General features: G+C 45.3%; 1 protein-coding gene across 3 annotated transcripts in view; it reads left to right on the forward strand.

Annotated features, from left to right (window-relative positions):
- Positions 1 to 1,178: 1,178 nt before the first annotated feature.
- The window catches only part of TNR (tenascin R), a 321,400-nt gene continuing 306,111 nt past the window's right edge, over positions 1,179 to 16,467 (forward strand). For all 3 annotated transcript variants that reach the window (XM_080648668.1, XM_080648669.1, XM_080648670.1), the window contains exon 1: positions 1,179 to 1,307. The gene's annotated coding sequence lies outside the window, so the exon portion shown is untranslated. The remainder of the gene's footprint in view (positions 1,308 to 16,467) is intronic.

Here is a 16,467-nt window from a genome sequence, read left to right on the forward strand (position 1 = left end):
AGGGTTATGGACTGAATGAACTAATCCATGTAAGGCCTTAGACAGTGCCTGGCACCTGATAAATACTCTATGAAAAACTTAGCTATTAGGATTTGCTATGGGTGAAGCCAACATAAGAAAAACGTTTGTCTCTATGCCATCCCCAGCCCTCAGCATTCCTATTCAGTAGGGAGGGGGCAGCATTATCCACATTTTACAAACAGCGCAATTGAAGCAAGATGTCCAGGCAGCGAGCGGCAGTCTGAAACTGGAACGCAACTCTGTAGATGTAAGTACAAGGACTCTTTCCAGGAGGCTGTGAAGCTGTACAGTTAAAATGAGTGTGAGGCATCCCAGAGGAGCCTGTGACCCCGACGGCCCTTCTCTGCCACGGTTCTCCATGGATGCTCAGCAAAGTCACTTCCCTCTCCATCTCTGAAATGATCTCAGGCTGTGGCTTCCCAGATATTTCTCTTACCAGTTTTTTAAAAAGCCATATTAGGGTGTTAGATGAGGTGCTGGCTAGATACCCTCTCCTCGGTTCCCCACATTCCCTGGCTCCTGAAGTCTTCCCTGCTGGGGTGCCTTGGGTATAGATATATACCTCACCTGGCTGCAGACCCTGGTGCGTTGCAGTGTGTCTTTCTGTTGAGCCAGGACCTTAACTCACTTGGAACCTCCCCCACAAGAAGACTCTGGCTGTACAGGACCCTGTCTGAGTGGAAGCAGCCCCAAGAGTTTGCGGGTACCAGGAGCATTCCTGTTTCTGAATCTGGACTACTCAAGAGGATGCGTTCCCTTTCTGTCCACTAGGGGGCCGCTTGTAGGGGGATGGAAAAAACGGAGGCTTAAAAAATATGCTGCTGAAATTTCAGCAAGAGGGGAAAAGAGAGAGCGCTTGAGAGAGAGAGAGAGAGAGAGAGAGAGAGAGAGAGAGAGAGCGCAAAGCAGTCCCAGGCTTCCTCGTCTCCTTCACGTCAGAGGCAGGAACCGACTGTGCGAAGGCTGTTGGCTCAACACGCAGAGAAGGAGGAAGGAGCAGACACAGAGAGTGGGAGCAGAGGGGTCCTTCCTGACCCAAGGAATTACCACGAGTGGAGTAAAGCCGCCTGACTTTTTGATCTTATTTTGGTTGCCTCCTCTTCCTCCTTCCACTCCAGCCCTGCCAGCTTGGAGCCTCCTCTCTTCCTCCCAGAAAAGGAGGAAGGGAAGAGAAGGGAGAGAGGTGGGTTCTCTAGGTGAGCGCATCCGCCGGCTCCAGTCCGCACAGGCAAGGAACCTCTTCGCAGAAAGCTCCTCTCGCTCCCCCGCCGCCCACCGCCAGCCTGGTAAGTCCAGCGCACTCGCTCCTTCGGTTTTCTCGCTGGCGTGATTTCAGCACCGCGGAGAGCTACGAGATGCTTTTCCCTTCCTGTGTGTCTGTGTGTTCCTGCAAGGCATTTGGCACTAAGGTTGCATCTGTCTCTCTGCTGCCCTGGAGCTGGGTTCTGCGTAGCGAAAAAGGGCACAAAACTATGTCTACCGAATTAAAGGGGGATGTGGACTCCGGCCTTAGGGGTGTGCGTGTGCGTGAGTGTCTTATGCTGTTGCATAAGACAGGTGAGGTCTGAGCTAAATTGACAGTTGGTTTCTGTGTCTCTGGGTAGGGTTGTTCTTCTATGTAGATAAGAGAGAAGGTTTGGGGAATTAGTCATGCATCTTCGTTAACTCTTTCCTGACAAGCCATGCATGGTGGTAAAGTGTTGCAAAGGAAGTCTGGGGGCTTGGGAGTGGAGGTAAAAGTTATGCTCTTCTGAGAGAGGTGGAAGAGATGGTTGTTAAAATGTCAATTTTCCCCAGGATTCTCTGGGCTCTTGCTGTGGGAGGAGACCAATCTGACCTTTTACTTTCTCTCCTGGTGTGGATCCATGGCAAGTGGACAGGTGCGACAGGTGAGCATCAGGATGGAGTGGTTTGGGGGGCTGAGGTCCCCCTGACCTCACAGTGGCAGGAAAGTGTCTTGAGCTTTGCCAAGGTTGGCTGATGTGAATTATACTTCATTTGCAAGGAGGCAGGAAGTGCCCTCCACTTTGCTGCCATCCTTGTCTGTGTATGGTTGAGGACAACATCTGTTCTGTCCCGTTTTCTGCCTGTGGAAGACAGCTCAGGAGAAGGGTTTGCCCCCACATGTCTGGGGAAGCAGACTGAGGCAGGCTCGGAGTAGTGTTATGTCTTTCAGCACTGAGGGGCACCACAAACAGGTTCATCGTTACTTTAAATTTCATTGCTACTTCTTTCTGCAAGGCTCTGCTCTGTCTCCTCTGCTTCTTGCCTCTAAGAAATATATTCATTAACTCCCCGCATCTGCCTTGGGTTTGCCTGGGAGACACTATCTGCTTGCTCCCTCCTTTGGTTTTACCCATATATGCTCGGGTGGGACCGTTCAACAAGTGGTGTTGGGGACTTCCTTTCATCATCCAGTCTCCAGGGAGGGGCAGGATCACTCCTTCATAACCCCAATGAACTCTAGGTTGCAGTCTCTCTTGCTTTTAATTCAGCACCCTGGGCCCCTCTTCCAAGCTGAACAAAGTACTTTCTGCTCTTGTTCTGGTGATAGACATAGTCCTGAGTGAATGGCAGCACTGTTTTCAGTTTGGTTTGGTTTTGACTATGCTTGCCATTGAAGATCCAGTAACCTCCGCATCAGTGAACGCGGTGAGGAAAAGAGTGCAGTCAGAGGTTGTAATGGCGGGGAAGGAAGATTGAAATAGAGAAGCAGAGCATCAGAAACCAACACTGACACATTCGTATTTCAACTCTCCCAACTCCTCCCACCCTTGAAACCTCTCAGTTTGAGCAAGAGAGTGGATAGCTTTCTGCATGACATGGCCCTGAAGGTTTAAAAAAAATCCATGCCCTTGCAGTGAAACCTGTCCCAAAGCACCATTTATTACTGAAGTCACTGTGCTTAGTGGTCATTATCTTATTAATGCCCTTAAATTCTCTCCAAAAGAAGTGTTCAGTGTCCTTACTGGGCCCACTTAATAAATGGGGAGACATAGAAGTTGGAAGTGCTAGGCTTGAGCATAGCAAAAGGGATAATAACACTTCTGGTCTCCTAATATCTCATCACCTCTGAGGTGCAGAAATGCTCATGTGTGGAGGAGCAGAGATGGATTGCTCCCCAGTGGACAGAGTTGCAACTGTGGAGCAGTGACTTCACCCTGGTGAAGAATGAGAATCAGCCAGGAGTCTCAGGAACTGCTGGCCTCAGGTTCTCAGCCAAGAAGATGGCTAGGAGCCAGGCAAAGAGCTCTCTGGGCTTACTATGAAGAGTGAAGCCCAGGCTTGTGGCCTCTAGGCTGAACTGATGTCACACACCTGATTGCCATACTCACCTTGTCCCAGAAATTCCAGTTGAAGGCACCCTTCTGGGGCACATTGCCATGAGTGTCTTGGTTCTAGGTGTTTAATGATTTCCCTCTCCTCTGAGCCTTCTCTGCAAGTGCCTCCATTGCATCCTTGGTGGCTCAAAATATGGGGAGGATGACTAAGGAGCAGGAGACGGCTGGGCTCTGAGCACCTAAAGAAACCTTAGTGAAGTAATAGGAGATGGACACAAACCCACCTCACATACCAACTTCTGCTCCGCTGGCAGCCCTTGCCCTCCCATCTGGCCAGCATTTTGGAGAAACAGCCACTGTGTTCTCATATCCAGCCCTTGTTCACAGAGCAGGGAAGACTCTGCTGGCTGCCTCTGAGATCCGGGGATGGGAGAGATATGGGGAAAGGTGGAGGAAGGAGAAGGTGGGCACCCTGCCTTATTCTCCACAGCCATGGGTTAACATCTTTGACCTGGAGAGCACTGCTGTTACTAAAAAAACCCCAAAAACCCAGGTATAGTTTTTATACAATAAAATGTACTGATCTTAAGTATTCAGATTAGTGAGTTTTGACGTTTGTGTTAACCACTACCCCAAACAAGGTATACAAAAGTTCCCTTGTGCTTCCTTCCAATCAATTTTCCCTTCCCCCACTCCATCACTCTCTGACTCCTATTAACATAGCTTCCACTGCTACATGTTGCAATAGAAATATATTGCTTAAGGTGATACTTAATGAGAATGTTATGTAGATCCTAGACTTTTAAGAGAACATTTCAGAGTTCTGAGGTTACTGTCACTGGCTGGGTGACAGAGAGGGTAGGGGAGGGGTGCATTCTTTGTCCAAGGTTATGGTCATGGTGTTGGAAAGTCAAGTGGTCATTGTGAGTGTGTTTGTGTGTGTGTGTGTGTGTGTGTGTGTGTGTGTACCACAGTCAAGTCCAAATAGGAACCACAGAGAAGAGACCCCTGCAAGCCCCTACTTCTGAGATGACCTAAGTTATTTGATGGTGAAGTACGTGGAAAGGATGTTAAAATTTCTATTCAAAACTTGGAATTAAGCGTTCAGGTGGTTGGGCATAAGTCATCCTATCTGGATTCCAGGAGGAAAGAGTACGTGTGTAAGGATAGTAGGGGAAGAGAGAGGAGCATTCATTGTGATAGTATTTATGCCATGAAATTTGGCTCCATCCACAAAGGTCATGGCTAAGATTGTTGTTTCTCCTTATTGAAAAATGGCTTTAGAACCAGAAGACACTTTGCAGAGACTCATGTCCCATCATATACTATCATAGTTCCATTAAGGATGTCTCCATTCTTCCTTCTTCCATCCCTGGTTGTAGGTTAGGATAGGGAGTCTCTCTTCTATTTTATCATGAAGAAGCAGTGGAGTTATCAGGTTTTGATGATTTTGGTGGAAAACACACACACACACACACACACACATACACACACATACACACACACACACACACACCCCTATACCCACCTGGTATCTGTAAATGCTCTATGTTTAGAGAATATAACATAGAAATGGGGCCTTTTGTGCACAATTCAAGCATGAGGTCCTCAACTAAAAACTCAGTTTGTGGTAGATAAACCAGTAAATCAGAATATTTAGTAGATCTCAAAATTTGACCAAGTAGGTCAGAGAGCTCTTTGGATGCTTGGTAGATGAACATGTCCTCTGCCTTTCTTCACTCAGAGCCTTTACTAAGCATCTTCTTCCTGGCGCTGCCCTTTCTGGGATCACCTGCCTCAGGGAATGCACTATTCATTCAGAGTAAGCGAGCACATTTATGGGAGGCTCCTTCCTGACTCAGCTCTCCCAGCGAGGATCCCTGAGTGGAGCATGAGTTGCTAAGCCACCAGGTCATGGCAAGTTAGAAGACAGTCACAGTGTGGGTTCCTGAATGTCTAGGCAGAATTTTGTGCAGAAACACAAAATTTGAGTGATCATTACCAAACCAGTTCCAGTAGATGGCTTGGGAGAAGTGCAGAGGCCTCTTTGCCTAGTGTTGACCATAGACTGTTAACAAAGATCAGATGAGAGTCCTGCTTAACTGGAGTTTCATCTGCAGAGCAAACTCAGTGGGAAGGGGAAGCTGGAATTGAGATGTTTAAAAGCTGTTGCCAACTGTATGTAAGAATCTCTCCATCTCTACCTTGAAACATGACTTTGGGCTAGAATAGTATTGATAACTAGAACACAGCAAGTAACCCATGTGTCAGCTGGCAAGGGAACATAAGCAGTCTTGGCCTCTTCTCTTTCTGTCCTTTATTTTTTATTTTATTTTTTTGTGATGAAGTACATATAACATAAAATTTACCTTTATAACCCTTTTTAAGTTTACAGTTCAGTGGCATTAAGTACATTGACACTGTTGTGCAACCATCACCTCCATCCATCTTTGGAAGGTTTCCATCTTCTCAAACTCAACCTCTATACCCATTAAACAACAATTCTCCATTGCCCCGGCCATGGCCTCTAGCAACCACCATTCTACTTTCCATTTGTATGAATTTGACTCCTCTAGGTACCTCATCTAAGTAGAATTATACCATATTTGTCTTTTTGTGTCTGACCTATGTCACTTAGTATAATGTTTTCAAGGTTCATCTATATTACAGCATGTGCAGCAAAATGTCATTTCCTTTTAAGGTTTAGTAATATTTCATTTATTTATTTACCACATTTTGTTAATTCATTCATCCATTGATGGTCATTCCTGTTGCTTCCTCTTTTTCTCCTTTAATTGTGGACCATTGCCTATGCTTTGCCCTTCAACCAAGGGGAAAAGGGACACTCTCTGGTCATGGTTCCCATTGAGTTGAAAATTTTCCCTTTCCCTCATAAAGACTAAGAAGGTGGCTTCTTTGAGGCAAATCAATGAGTTGGGTCTGGCTCCTGCATTCTGGCTCCTGGCTCTCATTGTTGAGAAGGTAATAGACAAGTTCAAGTAGACTTGAATCCTAAACTCTCCTCTATTCCCCAGCTGATGTGCCCCAATCTTACCCCAGAGAGGTGCCAGAAGACAGAGAAGCCCCTTGGTAGGTATATCTCTGGGTCCTTCTCAGTGTATGCATTACAAGATGAGACTCCACAATGAGAGAAGGAGTTCTGGGGTCAGTGACAAATGAGCAAAAGATGCATCACAGTTTTCTGAAGGATTCTAACCCTGATCTCCTAGCGTTTTCTGTCCTTAGAACAGGCACCGCCACGCTCACCCTTTTTTGGATCCTGTAATAACATCGTAGGCTCTGGCTGCAGATGACTCAATAAAAGATTGTTGCCCTAGCTGGTTTGGCTCAGTGAATAGAGTGTTGGCCCTCAGACTGAAGGATTCTGGGTTCAATTCCGGACAAGGGCACATACCTTGGTTGCAGGTTCCCTGGCCCTGGTTGGGGTGCATGCAGGAGGCAACCAATCGATGTGTCTCTCTCAAATCAATGTTTCTTTCTGTCTTTCTCTCTCCCTTCTACTCTCTCTAAAAATCAATGAAAAAATATCCCCAGGTGAAGATTAACAAACAAACAAAAAAAAAATGATTATCAGGACCCAGGAGGAATTTATGGTTCTTTTAATCTAGATGAATTCTCATCATACTACATGGTATGAAGGAAACAGAGAGGAAAAAGCCTAGAACATTGATTCCAGGACAGTATTAAACCAGAATGGCTAACATTTGAAAACAGCTTAACAACTCTCTGGGCTGGAATTTGGTCTTTGATCCTAGTCCACCTAAGAATTCATAATCATGGGTCCTGGTAGCTTGGATCTTTCTATCGGGTAATGATAATGCTAGCCAACACTGACTGAGTGCCTGCTAAGAGCTTTAGTCAAGTGCTTGACATAGAGAATGCCCTTAATAAATGTTTGTTGTCATTACTATTAATAAGCACTTCAAATAATTTATATCACTTGGTGGCTAAAACATTATGACATATACCCATTTTATAGACGAGGAAACTGAGGCATAGTGATATAACTGACTTGCTCAACTTTCCACAGCTAACAAGTGATAGAGGAGAAATTCAAACCCAGGTAGGCAGCCTTCGTCTTAACTGCTTTCTTCTATTCTTTTATCTTCATCTGGCCATGAATAATGGCTCCATTGTGATTTCTCCTAAGGACCTTTAGGGGAATTTTACATCTTGCATTACTGCTAACTTTATATGTGCAAATCTAGGTGACTCTCCACCTACATCACCACCTGTTCTATAAGGTCCAGGAGAGCTCAGCACAGGGCCTGGCACACAGTAAGGCCCAATCAAAACTTTTTAATATGCTGTTGGTTTTGCTCAACTTAAGTACAGGGGTTCCCACACTTGTTTCCATTGCTTAATAATAATTATATTAGTAATAACTATTACTGATGGATGCAAGGCGCTGTACCAGGTGGTGCAATAGAGTATTGCTCTGGATTCTCACAATATCGGGAACTGGTAATTCTCATCTATTGGAGGTTGCTGTGTGGAAAGTGCTGCGCTCATTGTTGTCCAATCTGTTATTCAATTCCTACAACATTTAGCAGGAGGGTTGCCAAGGAAAACCTTCTGCAGCCAAATGAGAAAGGGAGACCATGGTCATAGCTTTTTCCTTTGAAGACCACAAGGGACAGAATGCATAGATGAGGGAAACAAAGTCCCCAAATTCAGAGAGGCTAGGTAGCTTGCCTGAGGACACAGCTAATAGGTAGTGGGGTTGGCTTTGAACCCAGTCTGTTTGAAAGGGAGCCCAAGCTCTTTCCCTTCTCTATGCTGTTTCTGCCTTAGTCACACCCTTTCCCATCCTGAGCCACACATGCAGTAAGAAGCAAGGTCTGGGGGCTTATTACCAAAATACTTGGCTTCAAATTCCTGCCCCACCAGGTCCTGACTTGTGATCTTAATTTGAGGGTCCTCACCAGAAGCCTCTCCACCTCCCTCCCCTCCCTTCCCCCAAAGTCTAGCAGGCATCCTCAAACTATGGCCCGCGGGCCACATGCGGCCTGCCGGGGTGCCGCTGCCTGTCCTGCTTAGCAGCCTACTCGTCCCGGGCCTGCAGTGCGCATAGGAATTTGTTCATAGTGTTTTTTTTAAACTATAGTCTGGCCCTCCAACGGTCTGAGGGACAGTGAACTGGCCCCCTGTTTAAAAAATTTGAGGACCCCTGGGGAGGGGTGTCACCTTAAAACAAGCTGACAATGATCTGGGCTGACCTGGATTTTATATTCTCTTCAAGTGCTAATGGGCTGGGTTGGCCCTTGTTTGACATCACCTTGCTTTTAGGGGCATGTGTTGGCTATTTTTTCTCCTCCTCCTTTATTACCAAGAGCCTGGCAGCTGATATTTTAAATATCTGAAAGATGCCTCTCACCAATTAATTACCTGGAAATTGTACTAGACTGAAAATTAATTTGGGCCTTAAGAAGACAGCAGGTTTCTGAGCCCGTTCCACTCGCAGCTGGAGGCCAGGAACCTTAGGAATCCTGTTCTCTCGCCTTCCCCTCCCTCCAGAGTCTCTGCCATTCTGCGTGTTATTTATGAAACCTTTTCCCTTCCTTTATAATTATGTTTTCCATAAGAAGAACATCAACGGCCACCTCCTGGCTGGGTTAGAGTAATTGTTTGAATTTTTCGACTGTGCGCAATTTCAAAGGCTCGAGTTTATATAGATTACCTTGAATTTATCTCCACAAGCGCATCAGGAGAGGAGCTGCTGCCTGCCTGGTGAAGTATTGTAAGCCCTGTAGCCACCGAGCGCCGGCAGCTGTGTATGGTCTGTTTATCTAAATGGATTTCCGTAAAACAGATTCATTAATAAACCAGGTTTTGCAAGCCTGTCCTGCCATCTCCTATGGGCTTGTCAATACCAAGGTCAGCAGTGGGGCCTGGCCAAGGGACAGATGTGGAGAGGAAGTCAGCTGACAGCAGGCCAGCTGTGAGCCAGGGGTGGAGGGGCCTGCAAAGGGCAGAGGGCAACATCAGAGCAGGGAGCCCTGCCCGCGGAAAGGGGAGGCCCCAAATACCAGATGACAGCCCTGCAAACGGTGATGCGGGAAAGGCCAGAGGCCACACAATCTACAAGGTGGCTTTTTCCTCTCGGTGGGTGACCCAGTCTGTGCCACAGGGCGATGGAACTTATAAACCCAGCCATAAAGCCCCTCGTTCAGCGCCGTATATATTTATAGAGATATAAATGAAGTTTAATACCGATGAAAGTCACTCTAAAAGCGAAAGCCTTCATCTGTATCTATACTTCAGGTGCAGGTCAGTTCAAGGCTTCCTGCCTTTCTCTGACTGAGAGCCACCAGCGCAAGAGCTCATGTGCACGCGCCCACACACCCCAAGTGAGGTGGGATCGGGGAGGCACCCGCAATGATGCGCTCTCCCCTTATCTCTGTGGGCTGTGGAGAAGCAGCGGGAGAAAAAGAGAAAAGGGAGAAAGCGCTGCCAAAATACAGCGGCTTCAGTCGGGAGTCTGGCTTTCAATAAAACAATTTGAGGGAGGTTGGCTTTTCTTTTCTTTTTTTCAGGGTCCATTTGCTGTGTACATTCAAGTGGAAAGGCCATTTGTTTTATTGTGGTAAAATATACATAACACAAAATTCATCATTTTAACCATTTTTAAGTTTACAGTTCAATGGCATTAAGTACATTCATGTTGTTGGGCAACCATCACCACTAGGAGTCATTTTTTGAAGATGCACAATTTTTGGGGTGTCCACTTTTCTTTCAATAGTGAGCCCAAACAATTAGAGTTTCATGTTGTACAGACCACATTATTTTTAATCCATAACACTGGCAAAGTAGAACCTTTCAACTATTCAAAATTATAGATATTCAGTAGCAAAACCAAAGTAATCCAAAAAACATGGAATTTATGCAAAAAGTCAACAATTTTAGGTCTGGTGGTATTCACTAATCATTCTGAATCAAATCAGTAAGAACTCTGGAATTTTTAAAAATTTGGGTGACATTGGTTAATAAAATTATATAGGTTCCAGGTAAGGAACAGGTTTCTTCTTTTCATCGCCCCAGATGAGATGTGGGTCCTGAGACTGCAAAGCCCTGACCCACCCCAGCCGAGCTGTCTCCACCGACCACCTTGCATCCTCTACTGTCCACGCTGGGCCAGTAGGAGGGCAGGCTGAAATGGTGCCGAACAAGCATTTGAATCCTGGCTCTCCCACATACTGGCTGTGTGGCATTGGAGAAGTCACTTGACTTCTCCGAGCCTCTGTTTCCTCACCCCTGAAATAGGATAAGTAGTTCCTACCTCTCAGACTTGCTGTGTGTGTGAAATGAGATGTCATTTTCTACAGCAAGGCTCATCACAGCCTTTAGCACACAGAGGTGTTCTATCAGTAGACTTCTTTATTAATGGAAATGTCTATGGCAGAAAAGGAGAGTGGAGGTCAGGGATCACATGGCTACTTGACACATATTCTCTTCATGGAATGGCAAGACACCATGTGACCTGAGACTGGCTGCAGGAGCAAGTGCATCTGGGAGACACGCAGTGCATTTCAACCTGCCCTCTTTTCATCTCCACACCAGGTATCCTCAGTCTTGAAAGGCCTCAGGGCCACAGTACTGGGGGCAGCCACTCAGAGGGAGGTTGACTGACCAAATGATATGGCTCTTACCTTCCTGGAGTGGCCCCCTGTCTGTATCCCTGTAACAGGCCCCTTGGAAAAACCAGGGCAGCAATGCGGCCTGTGTAGGCACAGGTCCCTAGAGAGTGTGTCTCTGGGTCACCAAGGATGCTCTTCCAGACCTGACCCTCAAGAGGTCAGCAGATCATGCCAAGGGTTTGGCATCCTCCAACCATCCTTCATCCAAGGAAGGGCCAAGTGCAATATCCTGGAGGAGAGCGAGGAAAGGGTGCGGCTGATCTGGGCCCTGATATGTACTGAGTGGGAGGGGAAGGAGGCCACTCGCAGTCCATCTCTTATTACACATGGTCTGAGGCACAGGACAAGAGTTATTAAAATGCAAAGTAGGAGCGTGCCATACCCTTCTCTCCACTCCACCCCCTTTTTAATTTTATCAGCTTAATTTAGTGAGACTGAAAGGCTCAGGCAGCCATGCTGGGAGGCTGGGAGGGAAGGGGAATAAAGCACTAGAGAGGTTCTGTGGCAGCTCTTCTGGCAGCAGCCTCCCTCCCACCCCTCCAGGGTCCCCTCGCAGGGCCCCAGAGCTCCTCTTCTCTCTGGCTGGAGCCCAAGAGACTGTGACCAGTTTGGGACTCTCTCTGCACATGCACGTTTCCATTGCTTCTGTGCTTTGTGGGGGTGGGAGGAGGGTGTCCTGGGGCCTCTGGTGACCACATTTAACAGAGTGGCTGGGTTCCCACCTGACAACCCCCCACTCTGCCACATGGGAAACCTGGGAGGAGACCTGACTCCTGTTCCTTGAGACATTTTGCCCTTTGCCTTTTTAAGTTAATTTTTTAGATAATAGATTTGTGTTATTTATTGTATTACGATTTTTAAAATTAAATTTATTGGGATAACGTTGGTTAATAACATTACATAAATTTCAGGCATACCACTTTGTAATATGACATCTGATGAGGTGGGGTGACATACTGTTTAACTAGAGAAGAACAGCATGTGCAAAGGCTCTGAGTTAGAAAGATTATGTTGGAAGGCAACTGAGAACTGTGATGTAGCTGGACACAGAATCACAGGATCGTGGTGAGAATGGTGGGAGATGAGACTGAAGAAGGAGATTGGAATTGGGGCCTTCCTGTCAGGGCACCTACGGGAGAATTACCAACAGCTTGGGTGCTTTAGGTATGAGATCTTAGCTATGTTGTAGGATGCAAGCCTGTTGCCTCTTTTCCCAGAAAATTAAAGGCACAGCATAACAGAATTTTATTCACTATTGAATATAATAATTTTATTCAATACATGTATTCTTATATATATTTTTAATTTTACTTTAGTTTTGCTTTTTTTCTTTATTTTTATTGTTGACACTATTACAGATGTCCCCATTTCCTCCCGCCTCCCAGCCTCTGCCCCCCTTCCCTCTGGCCATCACCACACTTGTCTGTGTCCATGGTCTATGCATATATGTTCTTTAGCTAATCCTTTCACCTTCTTTTACCCAGTCATCCCTCTCCCCTCCCCTCTGACAGCTGTCAGACTGTTCCATGTCTTTTACTGCAAGATCTCCAAGCCGAGAATGATGGCGGGAACTTGGAGGTGGGTGGGACCTGTGAACCTCTACATCTCTCATCTCTGCAGAACATTGGGGGACGCTGTTCTGCTCTCATTTTAAAAACATGAGGCCCGTTCTCAACCACCCGTGCCAATGACACCACTCTGATTGGCCATACAGGGGTTAAAGGTGTGATTGTCTACTGAGAATGAGAAATAGAGAAGCAAAGCAACAGATGCCTGAGACCAGAATCCTTAAATGCTCATTCTGTTGGCTTTAACTGTGGCTTAAGAAAATTGTCTGCTCTGTTTCTTCGACTCCCTCTCTTCTGGAAAGAGGATGAGGCTGGGAGGCTCCCATGCCAGGTCCCCAGTCAGGGAAAGTGCTTTCCTATTGATCTGTGTGTCAGCAATTCAAATGGGGTATTTATCCTGCGGCTGAGCACCTAATAAAAATTTAAATTTTCGTTTAAAAAAATCAAAAGGGAGGCAAACACTCCTCAAGGAACAACCTCAGAAAGAAAGTAAGAAGACAACCACACACAATTCAGGGCCTCAGGAAGTGCTGGAAGACTAGGATGGTGAGGTTTGCCAAGATGTGCCTCAGACCCTGGAATTTCTCCTCTTAAATGCCACTCCCTCCCACCCAGACACCCTTCCCAGGCTCTGCAGCTCCAAACTGAGACCCTGACTTTGTCACTCCTGCCTTTGTCACTCCATTGCTTGGGCAAATGGCAGATATTTCTCTCTGAGCCCTCCTGTTGCATAAGTCAAAGGACTTATATGCAATGATTTCATATATGCAATGCTCTTGGAGAAGTTCCTAGCACATAGTAGGTGCTCAACAAAGGTTTAGTTCCTCTCTGTGACTCCCCTATTTTAATTCTTCCTTACAATCTGATTTCAGCCAGCTGCTGCCTTCCTTGAAAGACTCCAGCCACTAAATCACACCTATGTGTAAATGATTGCTAATGGATTAATAGGTTGGGTAGTGGCATTCACAGGAAGCAGAGGAAAGAAAGGAAGGAAGCTTTAACAGCAGAATGTCAGAAACTGGTCACAGGCCTCTGTAGAGGTATTTAGGACAGTGGAGCTTTTGCTGGGTCCCTTAAATCATGCCAATAAGGAAACCACCTGTTCGGTCATCTGTAAGGATGGAATACCCAGGTCAGGAAAACAGGTCATGCTATCATATAAATTACTTTAGAAAAATAGGAATATTTTAAAAATACCCAGTTTTTGTTAAAATTTGTGATCACATTTTTTTTCTGCTTTTTTTCTTAGGTTCTATATCACTGACCTGATTTTGACTCTAAAAGTCTACCCTTCAAATGCAGATCTTGCCTAGGCATTCATTGCCCTGCCAGCAGCAAAAAGGCTATTTGCTTAGTCACAGAGCATATTCTGCTTTGTATATGGACTTTCTCTGACCACAGACAAACTATATGAACAACCACCTCTAACTCTTATTTGGCCAAATGTACTTTAGGAAATGGGGGAGGGATGTCTGGAGTGTAATTTTACTATCATGTTAAGGTTCAAACCCAAACTCTAGAGAACCCCTCGAATCAAAATTTTAAACTTACTAGTAGAAAAATATTAAATACCAACAACATGGACTTCATCCTACAACTCCAAAGATTCTACCAGTTATATTGCTGCTCTTCAATATTCAATGTAGAGTGGATACCCTATCATCTGTTGGAGGAAAGATTCATTGGCTGGCGTTTGGCCATTTATTCCTTCTCTGGGTAATCTTTGAGATGTTGTTGGAGATTAGTGATTTAGCATACTCAGTAGCACTAGAAACTTTACATGTTCTCCTTTCATCATATTTACTATCATTTAAATAATCTATTTTCTACTTCATTTACTTTTCTATTCTATGAAAGAACTGGAATCCCCAGGGTAGCTCCTGAGCACTCTAAGCTTTTTGTCTTCATTGCATTTTTAAAATGTATTTGGCACCACAGACACTGTCTCCCATCACTTCACCTCCATTTCCATGACACATGCTGGGATGCAGAAACAAACATTGAAGATCCTCAGGTAAGAGATGCTATTGTTCCAGGAACTGTCCTAGGTGTCAAATATCCAGCATTGCCAAACCCTCAGAGCTCATGAAACACATATTCCAGGGGAGACATGCAACAAATCCACTGCCAACTTCTGTTAACTTGACCTTCCCATTATCTCTTAACACGTGTCCATTTATCTCCATCTCTAACCTGCTAGCACTTTATTTAAATTTTCATTATCTTCCTGTTTTATAATTAAAATGAGACCCTCACTAGCCTCCATATCTTCTCTTGCCTTCTTCTAATCTTTTTCTTTCTTCTTTTTTTTAAGAAGCCCAAAAGCATTTATTTGAAATCAACAAGAATTACCAATTGGGGACACACTAATTTAGGCAGAAGCCTAAACAGTGTTTCCTCTTCTAATCTATTTCTACATGTTAGAGATCTCATCAATATGTGTATCTGATCATGTCACTCCCCTACTTGAGACCTTCAAGCACTTCCCATTGATCTTGGGATATAAACAAAAATCCTTAACAAGGCTCTGCACAGTCCAGCTCCTGTCTCTTCCTCGAGATTTGCTCGTCTTCACCTTCAGGGCTCCAGGCACACTGGACTTGGTTCGAGTCCCCAGGCTTCCTACGCTCTGCTCTGTGCTATGCTCGTCCTTCTCTGCATCCTTCCCCTCCCTCCATCCCAACACTCCATACCTTCCTTCCTCTGCTTAACTCAGCTTCACCTACAAATCTCAATTCCTGTGCTTCTTCCTCCAGGAAGCCATCCTTCGATCCCCAGACAAGCTAGAAGCCTGTTACATGCTCTCATGGAACTTTATAAATTTCTATTTATCATTTAATTCTTTTAGTTGTGAAATGTAACATCTATAGAAGCACACATGAAATATAAACATCAAAATGTAATCAATAATAATGTGCCCTGTAACCACCATCGAGGTCAAGCAATAGAACATCACCAGGACTCCAAGGCCACCCTGTACAGTTCTCTCTGATCGCAAACCCCTCCCTCCACTGGAGAGAACTGTTTTCCTGACTTCATGGTCATAATTTCTTTACTTTTATACCAATTTTATTAAATTTAATCAAAATATTAAGAATAAAAACATCAACTTTTATATAAATGTATCACATTTATTAGTACATATCCAGTCTCCTGGTAGTGGGTACGTCCAAAGGATCAGGGAGAGGTCTATTTTCTGTTTGCTTGCTTTGTCTTCCCGGGGTCTTCTCAGTCCCTGGTGCACAGCATGTCCTCAGTAGATATTTGGAGGCAGTGTGAATGAGATGACACCCAAGCAGCCCATACACAGAAGCTGAACTATCATAAGGATCCTTGTGAGGACTACTTTTCAGAAGGGGGGCTACAAATTGGGGGTTAGGGCATCCACTGCATATGAGGAACTTCTTTCCAGAAACTTGAAATAAGAAAGGTGACTGCGTAAGCTCTATGGGGAAATGATTCTGTCTGTGCATCTGTTGGTGTAACTACTCATTTATCTATCTATCTTTCCAACCATGTCATATCATGCACCTATTGAAATATACTAGAAAGATGGAGCATCGTAGCAGACCCGGGTGGGAAAAACGATGATCGTCTTTTACACAGACGTAAGTATTGGCCTCCATTCACGACCTGCAGCAATAAACCCCAGCCCTGTCAGCAACTCAGACCAGAAGATGGTGAGAAAATAAACTGTGTCTCAGGGGTTTGATTCATGAGGGAGAAAAGCCGTGGCAGGATCATGGAAACACATGAATTATTCACAACTCAAGCCGGGTAAGGAAAAAGAGGAGGAGGGAATGACCAGGAAACACCCATCAAGAAAATGAAGCTCTCCGAGGGGGGTGGCAGTGGGAGCGGCCTAACACGGGGACTAAAACCAGGCATGAAGGGAGGAGAAGCACCTTATCCCTCAGACAGGTGAACGAGAACACCTGG

The sequence above is a fragment of the Plecotus auritus genome (genome assembly GCF_963455305.1).
Source record: "Plecotus auritus genome assembly, chromosome: 12".
In the NCBI taxonomy this organism is placed as follows: domain Eukaryota; kingdom Metazoa; phylum Chordata; class Mammalia; order Chiroptera; family Vespertilionidae; genus Plecotus; species Plecotus auritus.